Raw genomic sequence first — 20,814 nt, forward strand, 5'->3', positions numbered from 1 at the left:
TCCTATGTTTCAAAAGCTTCTTCAAAGGAAAATGTAATGATAGAGAATTTCATATAATATACATACTGAAATCCTTTTTCTTCGCAAACATTCACGAAAAATGGAATCCCCCAAAGAATAAAAGACATTCAAATGTTAGAATCCCAAAGTCTCCACGTATAATCGGGAGCAAACAACGACCAACCTCTTCCACACCAGCAAAAAGTACATCGCACCGGCGACCGAGCACTCAAGCGTGAGCAAAGTAACAGCAAAGACACAGACTTGCAGTACACCAAAGATGCTCGTTCACCCGGTATTCAACGTATCAGTTTCTCTCTCTCCCCCAAGAAAGGAGAAGGGTGTCTCCGATCCGCAGCTAGAGGGGGGATATAACAAACAGCTCGATGGTTTACGAGATAAAAGTCGGTTGCGTCGTTTGTTGGTTTGTTTTTCTTTTCCACGAGTTCTGCGCCCAAAGAACTCGGGTCTCTCTGGGCACACAGACTTGTAACTTCTATCTCCCACTGCAAAACAGTCTCCAGCCTGGACACCGACCTCCGATTCCCCGTCTCCAGTGCCACTAAATCCCGAACCACACAGATGTATCCCCTGATATTGTCCCTGATTAAAAGTCCAGCTCCTCGTTCTTCTACATTGACCTCTGTGTTTTATAAACTTAGAAAAACCTGTTACAGTCATCATACATTCTAGCCCTCCTCTCCACCTGGGCTCTGTAATGTAATCGCTTTAAATTGCAAATTTAAAACAAATTTGCATCCTAATTGAACTTTGCCCTCTGAGAATTTCCCTTACATCTGTCGTTTTTCTTTTTTCTTTGATCTGGTGCCCTGGTTCGTAGCCCACGGGAAAATTAGTTTAAACCCTCCCTCAATAAGCACTATCTAACCTTCCGGCCAGGATATTAGTTCCCCTCCAGTTCAGATGCAACCCGTCCCACTTGCACGAATCACTCATTCCCCGAAGAGAAAGTGCTCCAATGACCCAAGGACTTGACACCCTGCAGCCGGCACCATCATCTCCTCAGCCACCCATCCATACCATCCCTACTTGCGCTAGCTCTTGCCAGCGGAAGTAATCCGGAGATAAGTTCCTTGCTGGTCCTTCTCTTCAGTCACTTTCCTAACTCTATATACTCACTCCGTGAAGCTCTTCCTCATTTTGCCTGTATGCCACTCATGCCAACTGTTCAGCCTTCATCTTGAAAATACCCTTGAGCTACTCCAATGCACTTATAGACAATAGACAATAGGTGCAGAAGTAGAGCATTCGGCCCTTCGAGCCTGCACCGCAATTTTGAGATCATGGCTGATCATCTACTATAAAGACCCGGTTCCTGTCTTGTCCCCATATCCCTTGATTCCCTTATCCATAAGATACCTGTCCAGCTCCTTCTTGAAAGCATGCAGAGAATTGGCCTCCACTGCCTTCCGAGGCAGTACATTCCAGATCCCCACAAGTCTCTGGGAGAAGAAGTTTTTCATTAACTCTGTCCTAAATGACCTGCCCCTTATTCTCAAACCATGCCCTCTGGTACTGGACTCTCCCAGTATCTGGAACATATTTCCTACCTCTATCTTGCCCAATCCCTTAATAATCTTATATGTTGCAATCAGATCCCCTCTCAATCATCTTAATTCCAGCGTGTACAAGCCCAGTCTCTCTAACCTTTCTGCGTAATACTGTCCTGATATCCCAGGAATTAGGCTTTTGTATCTACGTTGCACTTCCTCTACACCAGGATGTCCTTCCTTAACCCTGATAAACAAAACTGTACACAATACTCCAGGTGTGGTCTCACTAGGGCGCTGTACAAATGCAAGAGGATTTCCTTGCTCTTGTACTCAATTCCCTTTTTAATAAAGACCAACATTCCATCAGCCTTCTGCACAGCCTGCTGCATTTTCTCATTCACCTTCAGTGACTGATGAACAAGGACTGCTGGATCTCTTTGTATTTCTACATTACCTAACTTTACACCGTTCAGATAATAATCTGCCTTCCTGTTCTGACACCCAAAGTGGATAATCTCACACTTATTCACACTTGTGCCCTGATGGTCCCTGATAGGTGACAGAAGAAGGAAAGTGGCGATGGGCGATAGGGAAATTACCGTGTTCAGCGTCAGAGCCATATCCGTGGCTGTTATGTCCTTCTGAGACGGAGACCCTGTTCATGTTCAGAATCGAACCTTTTCTCTTGTATGCGGAGCAGCAAGAGCCGGTGCCAGATTCCAGGAACAACTTTTTGCAATTCCGGGACCAGGTGAATTGCTCCACTGTGGCTGAATGGGACTGGTGTACTGGGAATGCGATTCATTCACAGTGGGTTGTTCTGCCATTCCGCCACCTGTGTGGAAAGGAGCTCTCCGTAGAACGAAAACTATTCCTCATTTCTAATCAATCCTGTTGGAACAGTAACTTCGTTATCAAGAGTCCTGTGAGATTATGTTACATTGGAAAGAGATGTTTAGATCTCCCACTCAGTATGTACAACTTACAACAACTCGCTGCTTTTCTGATCGCAGGGTCCTTTTGCCTACCGTCACGGGAGCTCGCAGCTTTTGCCTACTCGCCATGCACTATGACAGAATTCAACCATCTTGCAAACACCATCTATATAGGGCAATGTAGACGGGCTGAATTACATTCCCTCCAAAAGGTGATCTTTCAGAGTTAGTATTCTGATATGATATGAATTTTAATATTTGAGTATTATTCGCCAAGTGATAGTTTGTTTTTTTTGGAGAGGAGGAGGGTATGGTCGATGTTTGAAATTTTAAAAACGTCATGAAGATCACAGATAGAAGTAAAACGAGAAACTTTTTCCAATGAATCTGGAGGATACATGACAATGCAAAAGTGAGGCAATGCAGGCAAAATGTCTACGTTAGGCCAGGAGATCCATATCAAATGGTGGAGTATGAAGAAAGAAGGTGGGCTGGAGGGATCCCGGAAAGCACGTGGACAGATCTCTGAAGACAGGGGCCTAGTTCGGTCGGAAACTCAGCAGACGAATGGAGATCTGATTCTGTTGACTGACGGTACTGAATGCCAGAGAGGTAGCTCTGCAGGCTGTATAGAAACACTTGTCTGCATAATCTGCATAAAGTGTTGTGCGCAGTCCTGTCCATTACGCCAAAGGTACATACAGACATAGAAACATTAAAATTAGGAGTATGAGATGTGCAAGCGCACTTCTACTTTCAATGTCAAGCATGAATTCACAAGAATCCAAACTCGATATCCCGATATACATTCTGAAAACGTTTAACACTTTATTTGTGAAATATCTGCTGACAGCTGTCTGAAAATACACAAATCAACGCTCTTTTCTCTATTTTGTGAGGGAAAATCAAAGATATAGAAGTGAACATGACATCACCCTGAAAACACGTATTACGGAGCTTAATTACAACATTTCTTGCACTATGATAGGATTAGTATTTTATGATGTGCTGTTGGCTTCACAATCTACCTAACTATGAAGTTGCACCTTCTCATCTACCTTTCTCTACAGCGGTTATACTTCACTTTGCATTCCGTTATTGTTTCAACTACTACGACCACAGTTACATAATTGAATAGTGTAGAACTGTTGCGAAACTTTTTCTTTCTTTCCCAGGGCGGAAATGCCTGAACCAGAAGGCATAGTTTGATGGTGCTTGGAAGGAGGTACAGATGAGATGTTAGTTGTTTTTTTATGCAAAAAGCGGCGATTGCGGGGAATGGGCTGCCAGCGGCGGTGGTGGAGGCGGAAACGATAGGTTCTTTTAAGAGTTTCCTGGATAGGTGCATGGAACTTAGAAAATTTGAGAGCTATGGGTAAGCCTAGGCAATTACTAAGTTAAGGATATGTTCGGCACAGCTTTGAGGGCTGATTTGCCTGTCGGTTGTGCTGTAGGTTTTCTATGTTTCTATGTTTGTCGTTTCATGGTTACGAACACTGTGAAATGTATTCTATTATGTCTATATCTGACACTGTGACATACACGGGACTGTGGCACCGAGATCATTGCAGGACACAGAATTCCTCTGGTGATGGATTCTATGGGATGAGTCATGTCTGTCTGTGCGGCTGGGTCAGACTGCGCTGTCTCTGTTGGAATCAGTCAATGTTCGTTTGCAAACTGTGAGACGGCAAATTGGGGAATAGGAAACACACACGGGGAATTCGAAAAGCACTACGCTCCAGACAGCCCGTATGGAAAGAGAAACCAGTTAACACTCGGGTCAGCTTTCTGTCCGAGAACAATTCTGAGAAAGGACTCTTTACCTCGTTTTCAACATATTCTGTTTTTTCTGGATGAGTGTTCCCAGCATTTCCTGTTTTTTTTTTTTTTTTTTTTTTGTTCATTCCTTCGGCTGTTCTGTTGCTGACAGGGAGCGTCAAGGAAAATGAAGGATGTGAAATAGAAAACTCTCACCATCATCTTCGGATTTATTGATTTCATACACACGAGATTCGGAATGTGCCTACATGAAGTGGTTCATTTAGCATTGACTACAGAAAGTAGTTTCCCAGTTTTCACTGTCCTTGCCACTTCACATTTCCGTCATCAGTGAGAAATCTGTAATCAGACTGTACTAATTTTACTTTACTGATAAACTTCCGTGTCTCCGCCCGCTCTGCATTCTGTATCGATCCACAACCGCTAAATGCAACAATAAAGCGGAAATATTACACGATCCACTCAAACCGTTGCATTCGCTGCTGCTCAATATTTTCTGAACTTTTCCAACGAACCTGGTGGCGATTCTGATCCTGTCCCGGGGAAAGTGCGGTCTCTCCAAATGTGTCACTCGCTACCTGGTGGGAATGGCCGCGGCCGGTCTATTGGCCGTTATTTTGAATCCGCTGTTGAAGTGGACTGCTGGGATTTACTTTCCCAGATGATGCCTGCGGATCACTGCGGATTACAGGTGTGTGTAGACCGCTTATGGTTAAGTTTTGCCAGCACTGTGACCTCCGTCTGGGTGACTGTCGCTTTCACCGTCGATTGATTTGTGACTATATGCTATGAGAAGCTGAAAACAAAATATTGCACCGAGAGAACGGCGGTTGTGGTTGTAGGGACTGTGAGTATGCTGGATTGTTTGGAGAGTGTCCCCTGGGGCTTTGCATACGAGCCTGAAGAAATAATTGACGGTGTTCCCTGGGGCTGTGTTGCTACAGCGAGCTACAGAAACTCTCCTTCAAGGTTGGCATTTACACTGATTTACTGCATTTTAACCCCTTGTGTACCATATATTCTGATCTTGCTGTTCAATATTCAGACTGTCAGGAGGATTCCAGCGGCAAGTCGAGCCCGTAGAGGGCTCCGGGGACAAAAGAGTGGGAGAGAATAACAGGGACCGGGAGATTGAGACCCGTCGCAAATCCATTATTTTACTCTTCTCCAATTCTCTGACATCATTGGATAAAAGAACTGTTTCTTTCCCTAATTATTCACTAACTTGAACGCTGACTCTCAATGACTTGTTTCCAAGCACCCTATGTACCTCTGAACCGTTATCCCTTCCCCAAAGTTAAAAACAAACAAAAAAAATCCAGTTTGTTCCTCTCGGAGTGGATGGAATCACGTTTTCCCACATGCTGTCGAATTGGAGTTGCTCACTCAATCACTTCTGTCTGCATCCACACACTCTCACTACCTATCGCAATACTGATTCTGACACCAAGCTCTGTAACTACAGGAGACACAAATATAATACACTTGGCCCCATATCCAAACTTCGATGTCGACAGCAAACAGTTGGGGACCAAGACCCAATCCACCAGTTTCCGTTCTAACCACAGAATCCCAAATTGAAAGAGCCCCTTTTATTCCCATTTCTGCCTTTGAACTGCTGCTAGTTGTCAGTCCACACAAACGCCTTATCCAGAACACCATGTGCATGTCAGTATCTTTCCACTCACACCTGAAACATCGTTTCCCAATTTCCCATCTGATTGTCCTTTCCTGCACCGCACTGACACTACGAAACCTCGCGTGGGTAAATGGTGTCCAGGTCTGTGTCTCCTCCTGTAGGACACTGGTATGGTATACAATGAAAATAATTGCCACCTCTGTTTGCGTGTAACAGCTGTATTAAAAACGTGCATCTGGTGTTTGTGCTCAGTGTGGGACTGAATATCTCTTCTGTCTGTGAATGTGCAACCCATGAGCTGTCAGCACTTCTCTGTTCTCTAACACACCTTGCCAGTGAGAGAGGGGAGGCTGTTCTGTGCCTTGGGCCTCGATCGGAGGAAAGTCGGAGGTGGGTGGGAGAAGGAAACAGGGCCAGCGAGGGAGCAGGTAATAGTCAGACGGTTCTGCGAAGTGGACACTGCAGTCAATGCAAGAGTCAACCTGTCTGTCTCTTTGACGCTGTCTTCTGTCCCTGAATCTATTCATCTCCACATATAGAGTACCATTTTTATTAATTAATCGGACTACCATTTCTCTGCCGGTTGAAAGAAATATTTTCAATGTTCGTTTGACCTCTGGCTGATTTGAGACGCTCATGAAAGTCTGTTAGATCAGCAACGTCAAAAAGGGCGAGAGGAACCGCAGAGTTTATGCAGCATTCTGTGTCTTTTTGTTGTCCACAATTCCAGGATCTGCAGATTTTATCCAACATGGTCATCTGACCGTTGCTGTGACGACATTGTTCCGTCTATTTTATCTCTGTTCGCGCGCGCGCGCGCGTGTGTGTGTGTGTGTGTGTGTGTGTGTGTACGTGAGTGTGTGTGATGTGTGTCTTTCTATCTTCGTGCACGTGTATGTGTGTTGTACAATGTGTGTGGCCAGGAGGGATGTGAAGTACTGAAGGAGAGTTTAAACTGGGGAATCGCAAAGAAAGACGTTAGGGATCGGACAGTATTGGTGAATTCCTTACAGATGAATATCAAACATCAAAAGCGTGAACTCAGTGAACGTGGCTGCTTGGTGACAACACTCAGCCTTTGGCATTAAAGCTCCACCACATGAGTGGAAAATGGCCAAGGTAACGCCCGCGAATTTTGATGCGCTTATCTTCAATCAGCCCGGTATTTACATCAGAGTCAATGGTGCAGAATTCAAGTGTTCGTTCAAGTGACTGTAACGAAATGAAATAGTCAGGGGCATAATCGTATCTCTGGAGACCGATCCTCTGTATAAATCGAGGTGTTTGGAAAGGATCAGCTCAGAGTGTCTGCCGGAGCTGTAGATTCAGCGCCCACACATTCTCACGGAAATGGTGTATCCAGTCATCTGGCGGATAGAGGGCGTCTACTATCCTTTTATTTCAGCCTTTGGAATTCCCGGTAAGCCGCAGTGGTAGCAATTCTAATATTGTGATTACTTCTGTCGCTGGTTTCTACTGTTTCCACAGTTCGCAAATATTCCAATTTTCAGGAATTGAATGTAAGCACAAAGAATGTGGATTGTGGCATTTGGATCTGAAGACCGCTGCAGAAATGTCGCTATTCCCCCAAAACCTGTGGAACGCAACGGGTCAGGCAGTGATCTCTCAGTTGCCTGTGTTCGATGGTCGTTTTTTGTAGCAGGTGACCTGCATTTGGAAATATCGTTCCGCATAGATTATACCATCAGTAGGAATCTGTATTCAGATCATATTCTTCTTATTTTACTGCATAAACTCCTCTCCGTCTCCGTCAGTTCTGCGACTTCACTCCACCTTCCCACCGGTAAAGGCAACAATAAAGTGAAAACATGAAAGGATCCGGTCACACTGCTGCATTGCTCTTTGTTCAGTATATTCCCTACAAACTTTTCCCTGTTTCTTTTCCAGTAAACTTGGTGGCGATTGTGATCCTGTCCCGGGGAAAGTGCGGTCTCTCCAAATGTGTCACTCGGTACATGGTTGGAATGGCAGCGGCCGATCTCCTGGTCGTTATCTCCGACCCGCTGCTGAGGTGGACAGCTTTGATTTATTTTCCCCGTTCATTCCTGGACATCACTCCTGTGTGTAGACTCGGTGAATGGTTGATATTTGCGAGCACTGCGACCTCTGTCTGGCTGACTGTCGCTTTCACCGTCGATCGATTTGTGGCTATTTGCTGTGAGAAGCTGAAAACAAAATATTGCACCGAGAGAACGGCGGCCGTGGTTATCGGGGCAGTGAGTGTGCTGGCCTGTTTGGAGTGTGTTCCCTGGGGCTTTATACACGAGCCTAGAGAGATAGTTGATGGTGTTCCCTGGTACTGTGTTTATACCGCGAGCTACAAATCCTCTCCCTCATGGACGGTATTTACGATGTTTCACCGCATTTTAACCCCTTGTGTCCCATTCTTTCTGATTTTACTGTTCAATATTCTGACTGTCAGGCGGATTCTAGCGGCCAGTCGAGCCCGCAGGGTGCTGCGGGGACAAAAGAGTGGAGAGAATGACAAGGACCGGGAGATGGAGAACAGACGCAAATCCATTATTTTGCTCTTCAGCATAACCGGTAGTTTCATTATGTTGTGGGTTACACAGCTGGTATTTTATATCTATCAACAAATTTCAAGGAGTTTTGTTTACTCTGTCACGGATCCCCGTTACGTCACAGAACACACATCGGGAATGCTGCAGGTTCTCATTTCCTGCATCAACACGTGTATTTATGCCCTGACTCAGAGCAAATTCCGAGGGGAACTGAAGAATACGGTGAAATACCCAATAAGTCGGATTTTGAAATTCATTAAACATTAGAAACAAATGGTGTACGTTATGAGGTTTCAGCTACTATCCTGTCCCCTATTCTGCATCCCCAACCCCCCACTAACGGGTAAATAAATATATAACCATTTAACCATCACAGGCCATCTCGGCCCTCCTAGTCTGTGCCGAACTCTTAATCTCACCTAGTCCCACCTACCCGCTCTCAGCCCATAACCCTCCACTCCTTTCCTGTCCATATACCTATCCAATTTTTCCTTAAATGACACAACTGAACTGGCCTCTACTGCTTCTACAGGAAGCTCATTCCACAAAGCTATCACTCTCTGAGTAAATAAATACCCCCTCGTGTTCCCCTTAACTTTCTGCCCCCGAACTCTCAAATCATGTCCTCTCGTTTGAATCTCCCCTACTCTCAATGGAAACAGCCTATTCACGTCAACTCTATCTATCCCTCTCAAAATTTTAAATACCTCGATCAAATCCCCCCTCAACCTTCTACGCCCCAATGAATAGAGACATAACTTTCCAACCTTTCTCTGTAACTTATGTGCTGAAACCCAGGTAACATCCTAGTAAATCGTCTCTGCACTCGCTCTAATTTATTGATATATTTCCTATAAATTTTATTGATATCTTTCCTATAAAATGTATTGATATATTTTCTATAAAATTTATTGATATCTTTCCTATAAACAATGTAAACAATTTGATGAACAGTACAACACAACAAACACGAGAAAATCTGCAGATGCTCCAAATGCAAAATAACGCACACAGTCAGAGTCCTGCTGAGGCGTCTCGACCCGAAACGTCGACTGTGTTCTCTTCTCAACAGCTACTGCGTTGTCTGATGAATTTCCTCAGCATTTTGGGTGTGTGGATTAGAGTTTGCAATGACTGTTAACAGCCGATCCCGACGGTGTCACTGGCCCTAGAATCCCAGAGTAATTTCCTACCCCCACCAAACACGCCCCCCCCCGCAAACTTCCGATCCAATTAAATTGAAGTTTGAATCTAACCCTATACCGTTGATTCACAGTTCTATTGAAGCTGCCTGATCTGCAGATTATTTCCGTCTGTAACGAGTGCTCCTACTCACGCCTGGGCGGTTCCTTCTTGCAGACACTCCTTATCCTCTTGCTGTATCTGCAGGCTTTTCTTCTCTCTCAACTTGGTGTCAGCCAGAAATAGAATTCAGAGCTTCAACTGGTTTATACATGTCGAGAGAGAGAGAGAGAGAGAGAGAGAGAGAGAGAGAGAGAGAGAGAGAGAGAGAGAGAGAGAGAGAGAGAGAGAGAGAGAGAATGAAATTTGTCTTCAATGGGTTCTTTGTTTCCTGACGGACTGCATAGAGACGGATTTCAAGGATGCATATAGAAAATATTCTTTGAAAATAAATTTACTTTGAACATTTGAAATCTGATTTTGTTCTTTTTTAATTTAAAAGCCAAACATATCGCTTCCCACCTTATACTGTTTTTGCAATTTATATGCCCCCAATTTTAACTGACATATCTCAACTCTGTCTTCTGCAATAATCCCAGGAATTCCAACAGTGACGTACACTGAATCACTGAAGGTGCACAAACAAGTGGAAAGAATGAAGGCATCCAATGGGATACCTGTCTTCTGTTGCCGGGCACAAGAAGATGAGTGTGAGTTTCTGTGGCGTTCCGAGGAATGTATGCTTCATAAAGTAAAAATCCGGAACACAGAGCCTTTGCGGATTATGCAGACAGGTATTTAAGGACCATTTTCTTGAACACTTGATTCATCAAAATAGCTGGCAACAGACCAAATGCTGAATTGAAAGAGAGAGATTTTCGATGATCAGCTTTCACACGATGGGCTCTGTCTCTGCATTGGGAATCTGCAACAGAGAACTTCAACCGAACTGACCTGAAACATTCGAAAACATTGTAATAAATTTCTATTGATCGAGGGTAAAATAATGAAACATCATTTTACATGGGAAAGGGGTGAGGCATAGTGGATAATACTGGAGAGAATTCTGAAAGATTGGTCAACGGATGGGATCAACCACTGTACAGCATAGAAACAGGCCCATCGGTCAATCATATGTGTGCGCCCACTATCAGATCTATCTATACTAATTAATTCCTTGCTCATTGAAATGTCTGTGCAAATGCTTCAAGAGTTGTAGGGTCATAAAACACTACTGCATATAACCATGCACATTATCCTACCTAGAAACCCCGAAGTATTAATCTGTCAACTCCTATCAACTGGAGCCGATCCAGAGAGCGAGCGAGAGAGTGAGAGATCGTAAGGTAGAACTCAAGGTAGAGAAAACGAGTTTGGGAGCTAAAGTGAAAGAGCGAGAGAGAGAGAGAGAAAGAGAGAGAGACAGAGGGAGAGAGAGGGGAGAGACAGAGAAAATTTCAGAGGCAGACGGACAGGCAGCCAAATGGACAAACAGATATTAATGTTTTGAACCTAACAACAACATACACCGTTTAGGGAAATAGGACCTAATCTGATCTTATCCTGATATCTATCAATATGATATTTGGCTGTGCCAACACTGTTCCTATGCAAAGAACTCTTGAATAGTGGCTAAAAATACTGTAAAAATATAGCAAAAATAAAACAGAAGCAGAAACGTGATGACAAACAAGAGAAAATCTGTAGACGGCATAAATTCGAGCAACTCACACAAAATGCTGAAGGAGCTCAGCAGGCCAGGCAGCATCTAGGTAAATTTATCAAATGCACGGAAAATCCGCTGAGTACCTCCAGCATTTTGTGTGTTACAACAGAAACAAAATAATTAATGAAACAGCGTTTCTGTTAATTCTGAAATCATGTTCGTTGGAGGATAATTAGAAAGAAGTCACAAAAAGCAACGATTTATATACAGAACGACCTGCTCGAGATGAAAGTGATTTGAGGAAAAGTTCTAACACGAGGGCAGGGTGAAAGTTAGAGGCATAGTTAATGAAGTCAACGAGCTCAGCATGCGTGCATGAGGCAGCACCAATGCTGTCGTCGCCTCTTTCTATTTTTTCTTTTCAGCTAGTCCTGACGAAGAGTCTCGGCCCGAAACGTCGATAGTGCTTCTCCCTATAGATACTGCCTAGCCCAGGCATGGGCAAACTACGGCCCGCGGGCCATATGCGGCCCGTTAAGCTTTTTAATCCGGCCCGCAGAACTTGATGAAATTATATTAATAAACCTTGTTAACATTTTTTCCACGCAATTCTGGCGTTTTCCCAACGGATGACGCACTCTATATACATTGACCTTTGTTGAGGTGCAGCGTATGACTCCACATTTGCGCTTTACTCTTGTTCGGCTCGACCTATTTGTGTGAACAGGCGTTCAGCGTCATGAACATCAACAAAGCTAGCCACAGATCCAAGTTAACAGACCAAAACCTCAGATCCATACTGAGAATCGCCACAACAATACTAAATCCAGACTTTGATGCGCTGGCTAAAAAGGGAGATCAACAACACTATTCCCACTGAAATTAAAAATAAGTTTATTCGTTGTGTTATGTAAAAAATGCATTTGAAAATATCTTTTTCAATAAGTCTTACATGTTACATGTCATTTCTGTTAAGTGATGGACATGAGTAGTGTGCAGGTGCACGTACGTTCTCAAAATAAAAAAATGCGCTCCAGATCAAATAATGCGCTCCGCATACTGGCACACTATCATCGTTCTGTCTTTGTGCTGGTCGTTGTTGAGTTTTGGCACAGGGGACAATTGAATAAGAAGGAGCAGGACAAGTAGACCTGCATCTCCTACCGTATTTGAAATAAAGACAGTCAGGAGGAGAGTGATGATGATAAAATCTTGAAGGACAACAGAACTTTCAGTGCATTAAAATAATAACTGTTACTATTTTAAAAAGCTGTATTTTATTCATTTAATTTTCAGTGTTTTAAAAGTCATTTCAATAAATAGCTAAATACCATGGGACTTCAAAGACAGATATTTTGTTGTAATGCTTTTATTCATTTTCAATTGAAATTAAAGCACATGTTTTCTACATATCCCATGATATTTTAGTTTCTCTTATGAGGTGTATTTCCAAAACACTCCGTCCATCTGCTCCTGGTCCGGCCCCCCTGTCAAATTTTAGAACCCTTTGTGGCCCACACGTCAAGGATACACATTATACCGAAGGATAGGCAGAAAGATAGAGGGACGGCTTTGTTCTGTTGTCTAAAGATTAAATCAAATCATTAGAAAGAGGACCTATAGAATCGGAAGGTGTCGATTTATTTTAGATAGACCTGTGATCGAATTCATCCTGAAACAAGAAGGAAAAGCTGATGACGGATGTATCAGAATGTCAGTGGAACAAAGGAAATTACAGACGCACGAGAGGAGTTACCAGAATTGATTGGGGGGGGGGGATTCTAACAGTCGTACCAATGACTGCTATTACGGAAAGGTTTTAGAAGGCACGCAATACATGTGTTACAAAGAGAAGAAGTATCATAAAGGGGAAATGACAGAACTGTGTCGAAAAAGAGAAGACAAAGCCAACTTATTAGTCAAACACTAGTCACGTAAAAGAGAAAGAATTAGTGGGGTTAGAGAACTGGGATGTTCTTAAACTGAAGGCAACCCAAAAAAGTCAATAAGAAGGCATTGAACAAATAAGAAATTACGCCAGCCAATCATATTAAAGGAGATACCAGCATTTATTTCGATATACAAAGTGAAAGCGAAAGAGTCGAGAGTAGATATCGGACAGCTGTAAAGCGATGCTGCACAGACAGTAAATGGGAACAATGAAATGGCGGTCGCGCTTTAACATATTGCATGAGTTTTCGCCGTGGAAGACAGTAACAGTGTGGTGGAAGTTCCAGATGTCAGGATTCATGAAAAATTCCACAATCAGAGTTGTTATGTTTCATTATGTTCTGCATACGTACGAGTAATTTTCCTGTCACATTAGACGTACTTCAATGCTACCTGATCCTTCATGGCAGCAATCGTTTAGTAGTCTCTTTATCATAGTAGGACATTAGCTGGTGCTCGGTGTTTAGCCCTCTGAGATTTAGGATATTTAGAAATGCTTTCCGCAGACATGCCAAGGGAAAGGACTCAGCGACTAAGAATAGGAAGCAAGTGTTCGGAAATAGAGCGGGTAAATTGGACAGCAGGGTGGAAGCTGTTGACTTGTCCGTGCTCCACATGGGTGCCGGAAGTAGCATCAATAGAGCCGTCGATATACCGCTGAAGAATTTTGTAATGTCACGAGTGTAGGCCTGGAACATGGACTGCCCCACCTAACCAATGAAACCAGGACATTACTGAAGCCCATGCGGTGACCATGGTGTGAAGAAGGTTAATGAAGCAGAAGGCAAATTTAGAGTTGGAAATAGTTCTCGCAGAACAAGAAGTGTTGGCCATGAAGAAATGAAAATATGGTGGAAGAAGACATAAAGCTGGAATCAGGAAAGGAAGGTCGATGTAGACTAAGAAAATATCTTTGGTTTTGCCATCTTATTGGATAAAATAGGGATCCGAAATTATTCAGACTGTGATGCAATCTTCATTTTCTGATCTGTCTTTTGATCTGTCTATTTACATATACTCTGTCCAGCCGGCTGACTGTTTGAAAATGTTCCTTTTATTCTTGTGAATACAGACAACAAAACATGAGAATTTTACCTGTGTTCTGGCTGGTGCTGAACCTAGAGAAAACGGGAATAAATGCTGCACTGGAAGCTGGGTCAGTGAATGTTTGGAGATCTTGACTCTTGCTGAATACTGGGTGTTCAGTACTTTCTCAGCAACTGGGGTTGAGACGGCGCAAAGCAGGGGCCTGGTCCTGGGCGGGTGGGCTGAGCTCAGTTCGCAGCTTTTTTTTTTAAGAACCGGACTACTGAGGTGACTGGATCTTTCAACGAGCTCTTTCACTGCTCCCTGAACACGGACTGAGTCACTGCGTAGTTAAAGGTATCGGTGCTGTAACTTAAGTTCGCTAACACGTAGCCAACTTGTGTCAAAATATTTCCGGAACCAATGCTCTCCTCTTTTGCCCATTTGCGCGGTTACAGACGAATTATACGACAACCGTCAGCCACAGGAGGTTAAAGCTTCCAGAGAGGGTGAAGAGCAAAACCACAGACCTCTTCCTGTTCTCCATCTCTGGGTCTCTACTGTTCGCTCATTTACTCTGACCTCTGAGTCCCCTCGGGACACGACTGGCGACTAATAAGTGCCTGACCATCAGAATTATAGCGAATGGCAGCAGTGGTGTTAAAGCGGTATCGAACTAGTCAGGTCCAACACTACATTTGTCAGTGAAATAACTTGGCTTGGGATCGCAGTATCACGGGATATTTTCAATAATTCCCCATGTTCCGTTGTGAAGTAAAACGGAATATTTTTCAAATAATTATTCCAGTTGTTGTTTGCAAAACAGCCGCAGTTTTCTCGGTGCAACTTTTAGTTTTCAGCTTCTGGCAACGTATGGCACAAATCGATCAAATGTAAAAGTGACGGTGAACCAGACTGAGCAATTTGTGGTTATTGGACTCAATATGGGTATAACAACGCACACTGGAGTGATGTCCAGGAAACTCAGTGAGAAGTAATGATAATTAATTTGAATCAAGATAACTTCAGTAACAATGACCAACAGATCCGCCACCTCCATGTCCACCAGGTAGCGTCTGCAGATACCGCATTTACCCCGGGACAGGATGATAAACGCCATTAAATTTATTGGGGTGTCAAAAACGAAAAAAAAAACAGACATCTGTTGAACTGTCATTCATTGGATCTGAGGGCACATTCAGATCTCTTTGTGAAATAATATGCATCAGTGCAGGAAGTATTTTAGTTCAGAAATACCAAGGTGTCATTGGTATGTTGGACTTATAGCCAAAGGGAGAAGATGAATGCTTTGATCGAATCAGCAGAAAGCATCAATAATTACAATGGGTCAGAGGGGCAGCTTCAATACTAACAAGAGGTTACAGGGAAAGCACGAATATATGATGCAGTTCATTTAATATTTAATATTTATTGAGATTCAGTATGACAGCATCAAAATGTAAACGGGGGAGAGCGAGAGAGAGAGAGTGAGAGAGAGAGAGAGAGAGAGAGAGAGAGAGAGAGAGAGAGAGAGAGAGAGAGAGAGAGAGAGAGAGAGAGAGAGAGAGAGAGAGAGAGAGAGAGAGAGAGAGAGAGAGAGAGAGAGAGAGAGAGAGAAAGAGAGATGGGAGTGAATATTTAAAGTACGTCAGAAGGAGATCGCAAGTCAACGAGATAGCGTAAATATTTCTGAGGGCTCACCGTGAAAGGGTCAATGTTTAGGGGCAGTCCGGAATGAGCGTTAAAATATACAACTGTTCACAGAGTGCGTATCAACATTTTCAGGGGATTACCCAGACAACGCTGATCTTTACTGACTGTCATCGGGAACACAACAACTTTCAGACGGCATTACCCTGGAGAGCGACAATATATGCAGACAGGGAAGATGCTGTGAGCAACCTATGCATCAGAGAATGACATGTGATGGTCTGGGGAGAGACAAATGTCCTTACACAGCCGCAGAACATAGGGACGTCCCTTTAGAACGGAGAGGATGAAGAATTTAATTAGCCAGAGAGTGGAGAATCTGTGGAACTCTTTGCCACGGTCAGCTGTGGAATTCAACTTGTTGTATATATTTACGGTAGATTTGGAGAGATTTTTGATTGTTCAGGGCATGGATGGATACGGGAAGAAGGCGGATAGATTAGAGTCGAGAGAAAGCTTAAATCAGCCAGAATGAAAAGGCGAATGCAGACTTATTGGGCCAAATGGCCTGATTCTGCTCCTATACCTTATGGTCAAACAATGAGCTCAGATCAGCTGGCATATCCAGAGGTTGCAAAAGGAAAAGGGTAAGGTTGAAGAGCGGGTATTTACTGGGGTCTCACGATCAGAAATGATCTACAGGAGCTGTCTGATAAATCGTTTTAATTGATGTTTATAATTTCACAGGAGGAAACTGAGGAAGAGTTTTGTTGAGAAGAAGAGTGATCCAGGAGGATACCCAGAAGTGAGCAAATCAGACATGGTATCAGGAGAGTGACCGTGACGTGGTTTCCTGTGTCACGGGTACAGACAGTCGTCCCAAGTGAGGAGTTCGTGTGGAGATGCAGCTTCCCTGGAGGTGGAGGAAAGAGAACACACCAACAGATGGTACCAGCTGTGAGAAAGCTTGTCAGCTTTGACCACGAGCCAAATGTACCATAACCTTCAGAATTAATTAAAAAATCATTCTGAGTGTTTTTGAAATTTCAGAAGCAGGAGAGATGTGATCACATGTGCAGAGGGCAGGGGTTGGGTCTCCACCAGACCCTCAGTGAGATGGTTCAAGTTTATATATTACCTGGACAGAAACAGAATTTAGCAGTGGCGACAAATGATGCAGTCTGGTTTATTCCAAGTTGGGGAGGGGTGTGGAATTGGAACTCAATGCCTTGCAGTACCACCATCGTTAATTTGTCATGTCCGGAGTGGTGGATCGCACAGCATGGAAATAGGCCTTTGGCCGTCCATACCTGTTCTGACCATCCTCTTACTGTCTACACTGGTCCTGTTTATCAGCACTGGGTTCATAGCCCACTGCTCCTCTGCAGGTTAAATGCCCTTTCACGGCTTCCCCCACCACCTCGGGTAGATTGTTCTAAATTTTAACTACCCTTTGGCTAAAAGTTTTTATCCTCAGCTCCTCTGCTTAAATCTATTCTCTTTGACGTTGAGACCCTGCAGGAATATGGCTTATATGGCAGCGGTGAGGCCTTTGGTAACGTGTAGCATGAAAAGTTGCTGTTGAAAGTCAGATGGCATGGGGTCCAGGGAGAGGTGGATAACTGGATGCACAGTTGGCTTGATGGTAGGAAGCAGAGAGTGATGGTGGGAAATTGTCTATTGGATTTGAAACCTGTGCCTATTGATGCTTCCCAGCGTTACGCCCATTGCTACTTATCATCTATATCACTAATTTGGTTGTGAATGTTCCGGGTATGGGCAGTAGGTTTGCAGTAAGTAAGCTCAAGTATTTTTTTTTTTTTGAAATATGGTAAGTATAAACAAACCGTTCGGTTTCCCTCTCCACACTTGGCCTCTTCCTTTCTCTACCATTATCTCGTCCTTCCGGCACCTGCCCCTCGACACCCGCTTTCTTTTTCAAACCATCTTCTACCTTCTTCCTCCAGATTAGTATGGATGTGATTTATTTTAAGGGAAATTGAGGAGGGAGCTTCTTCACTCAAAGCTGGTGAGAGTGCGGAATGAGCTCCCTGTGGAAATGGTGGATGCGGGTTCGATTTCGACACTTCAGAGAACGTCAGGTAAGCACATTGATGGGAGGTGGCGAGAGGACCTTTGTGCAGGCAGATGGGACGAGGCAGAAAATCAATTCGGCATTAATCAGAAGGATCGAAGGGTGTGTTTCTGTGAGTTTGTGCTCTGTGACTCTAATAATATTCTGATTTGTAATTTCCACAGTTCTTTGTTGCTAATGACTGAACCCAGAAATTTACAGAATAGGTGAGAAGGCTGCCCAGTGACTGTTCCTGTGCTCAAAGTCCGACGTCCCATCACTGAGCTGATATTTGTTTTTTAATTTCCATTTTTCTTCACTCTGTCTTTCACTCAACAAGTTCATTGTTCACAGGAAATCACAGAGCTCACAGAGAAGGGAACCCCGACAGAGGATTCCCGGCTCTTCCTCGGCCTGGTGATGGGGAAAGGTTCCCAGTCGCTGGAGTTGACTTGGGTGTGGAAATCGTTTCTGGAAGTGAGGAATGGGTCGGCAAAGTTGAACAAAATGCTGAAAGAAGTTTTGGAGTTCCGTATGGCAAACAATAAAAATAACACATGCTGAACTGAATATCGCATTGAAACATTGTAAAGTGAACAATGTTACAGAACATAGTCATAGAACATGTATCTGCCTCAACACCACACCTGGTGCGTATTCCAGCCACCCAACATTATGTGTCAAAGAACTTGCCTCATCCATCCTTTGAGCGTATCTCCTCTCATATAAAATTCCTGGCTTCTGGTAGTAGATATTTCAACACTGGGAACAAATTAGCGTTTGTCTACTTTGTCTATGTCTCTCAAACATCGTTAAAACCTCTTCCAAAACTACCCGCATTCCCCACTACGCCACTTCGAGAAAAGAACGTAAGTTTGGCCAAACAATCATTATAGCATGCGCCCTCCAATCCAGGCAACATACTGGTAAATCTCATCGAGAACCCTCTCCAAACCCTTGACATTTATATATAATGGGGTGAGGAGAACTGTATGAAATACTGCAGATGTGACGTAACTTCAGTTTTATAAATCTGCAACATAAACTCCTGACAATTAAACTCAATTTCTTGACTAGCAAATGCGAAGATGCTATATGTCTTCTTCACCACTTGATCAAATGATGTAGCCACTTAAAGGGAATTATGAACTTGGTCATTGAACTTGATCTTTCTGCTCATCACCACTTTTAAGATTCTTTCATTTAACAGAGTAATGTCTCTTCACACTTGCTATAAGTAGTAGTAGACAGGCGTCGGTCCCAGGGGACAGTCGGGTAGCGTCTCTGGTGTATTGTGTGCTCTCCAGGGCGCAAGCCTGGGCTGGAAGTTTGGACACGCAGGGTCCTCCCCCTTTGCACATCGCTGATGTAGTCCAAGGGAAAGGCAGGCGTCGGTACAGCTTGGCACCAGTGTCATCGCAGAGGCTAATGTTGTAGGTAACATAAATCTGCCTTAGGGACCCCGGCTCCGGATTTCTTCCTCGGGGTTTAATCCCGAATAGTTTCTCACGGGTGGGTGTGGCTGTAAGGATGCAGAGTTTTAAAATCAGCGTTCTTCTCCTAGGCGGGCTGCTGCCCAAGGCTGACAAGCCGCATTTTCCCGAAGTAAATGGTTTTGAGGTGCCAGTGGTCCGTCTTTGCCTCTTCTCTTGTCAGCAGTAACAATTCCACCGGGCCTAATAACTAAGTCAAACGTTGAGACTAAGAGTACATAGAGGCTGTTAGTGACGCACGCCAGTTGGAACACTTTATAGGTAATGGGAGCTTATCCCCACTATGACTCCCGGCTCTGAGAATCCGTGTCGAATTGCAACGTTTAATATTTGGCTAGGTACTACTCCAACTGCCACTTCCCCAACAATATCTGCAACTGCAGAGGTTCCAAATCAGATCCCTTCGGAACACTACTAACCACAGACCTGCAGCTCGAATAAGTCAATTCGTTTACATCCCTCTGTCTGTTTCGGCATCGCCAGTTATGAATCCAAATGGCCAACACATCTTACATGTTTGGTTGAGGCTCTGATATCACTGGCCACAGAAGTAGCTTCAGAGATTTCGAGCGTGGAACATATTAGACCTTGGTTCACAAAAGGCTGTAGGAATAAGCTTGTAAATTAATGCCCAGTGAGTCTTACTTCAATGTTGACAAAATATTGAACAGTATTCCTAGAAATAGGATTTCCGACAATTTGGAGAACCATAACCTGATTATGGATAGTTAGTGCTGCTTTGCGAAAGCAGGTTATGCTTTGCACACTCGCTGAATTCTCTGACGTTTTGACAAAGCATAGAACCATAGAACACTACAACACAGAATAGACCCTTCAGCACTCCATGTTGTGCCGACCAATATAATAATTAAAAATTGTACTAAACCCACACTACCTCATAAACCTCCATTTCTCTTTCATCCATGTTGGATGACCCAGGGTAAGACAAGTGAAGGGATTGCTGGGGACTTGCTCAATTTCTATATGACCTCTCTAGCCACCGGCGAGTTACGTAAGGACTCGTGAGAACCCATCCATTATTCCAAACGGGAATGAGGGAAAAACCTGCAAAATACAAAAAGGTTGAGTTGTCGTCAGTGCTAGGGAAGTTATAAAGCACTGGTGAGGCCTCACCTTGAGTGTTGTGATCACATTCGGGCCCCTCGTCTTAGAAAAGTTGTGCTGCCATTTGAGAGGGTCCAGAGGAGGTTCACAAAGATGATTGCAGGAATAAACAGGTTATCATATGAGGAACTTTGATGGTTCGCGCTCTGTTTCTCCTCATCCTTCTGAATGCCCGTGAACACAGGCCCAGAGCCATCAAGCGCAGTCTGACAAGGCCTTTTCTTGGCCCTTTCTG

At 43.8% G+C, this 20,814-nt stretch overlaps 1 pseudogene; it reads left to right on the forward strand.

Annotated features, from left to right (window-relative positions):
• LOC132390581 (general transcription factor II-I repeat domain-containing protein 2-like) overlaps positions 1-19,623 on the forward strand; it is a 64,957-nt pseudogene extending 45,334 nt beyond the window's left edge.
• Positions 19,624-20,814: the final 1,191 nt, after the last annotated feature.

The sequence above is a fragment of the Hypanus sabinus genome, unplaced genomic scaffold (assembly GCF_030144855.1).
Source record: "Hypanus sabinus isolate sHypSab1 unplaced genomic scaffold, sHypSab1.hap1 scaffold_965, whole genome shotgun sequence".
Taxonomy (NCBI): domain Eukaryota; kingdom Metazoa; phylum Chordata; class Chondrichthyes; order Myliobatiformes; family Dasyatidae; genus Hypanus; species Hypanus sabinus.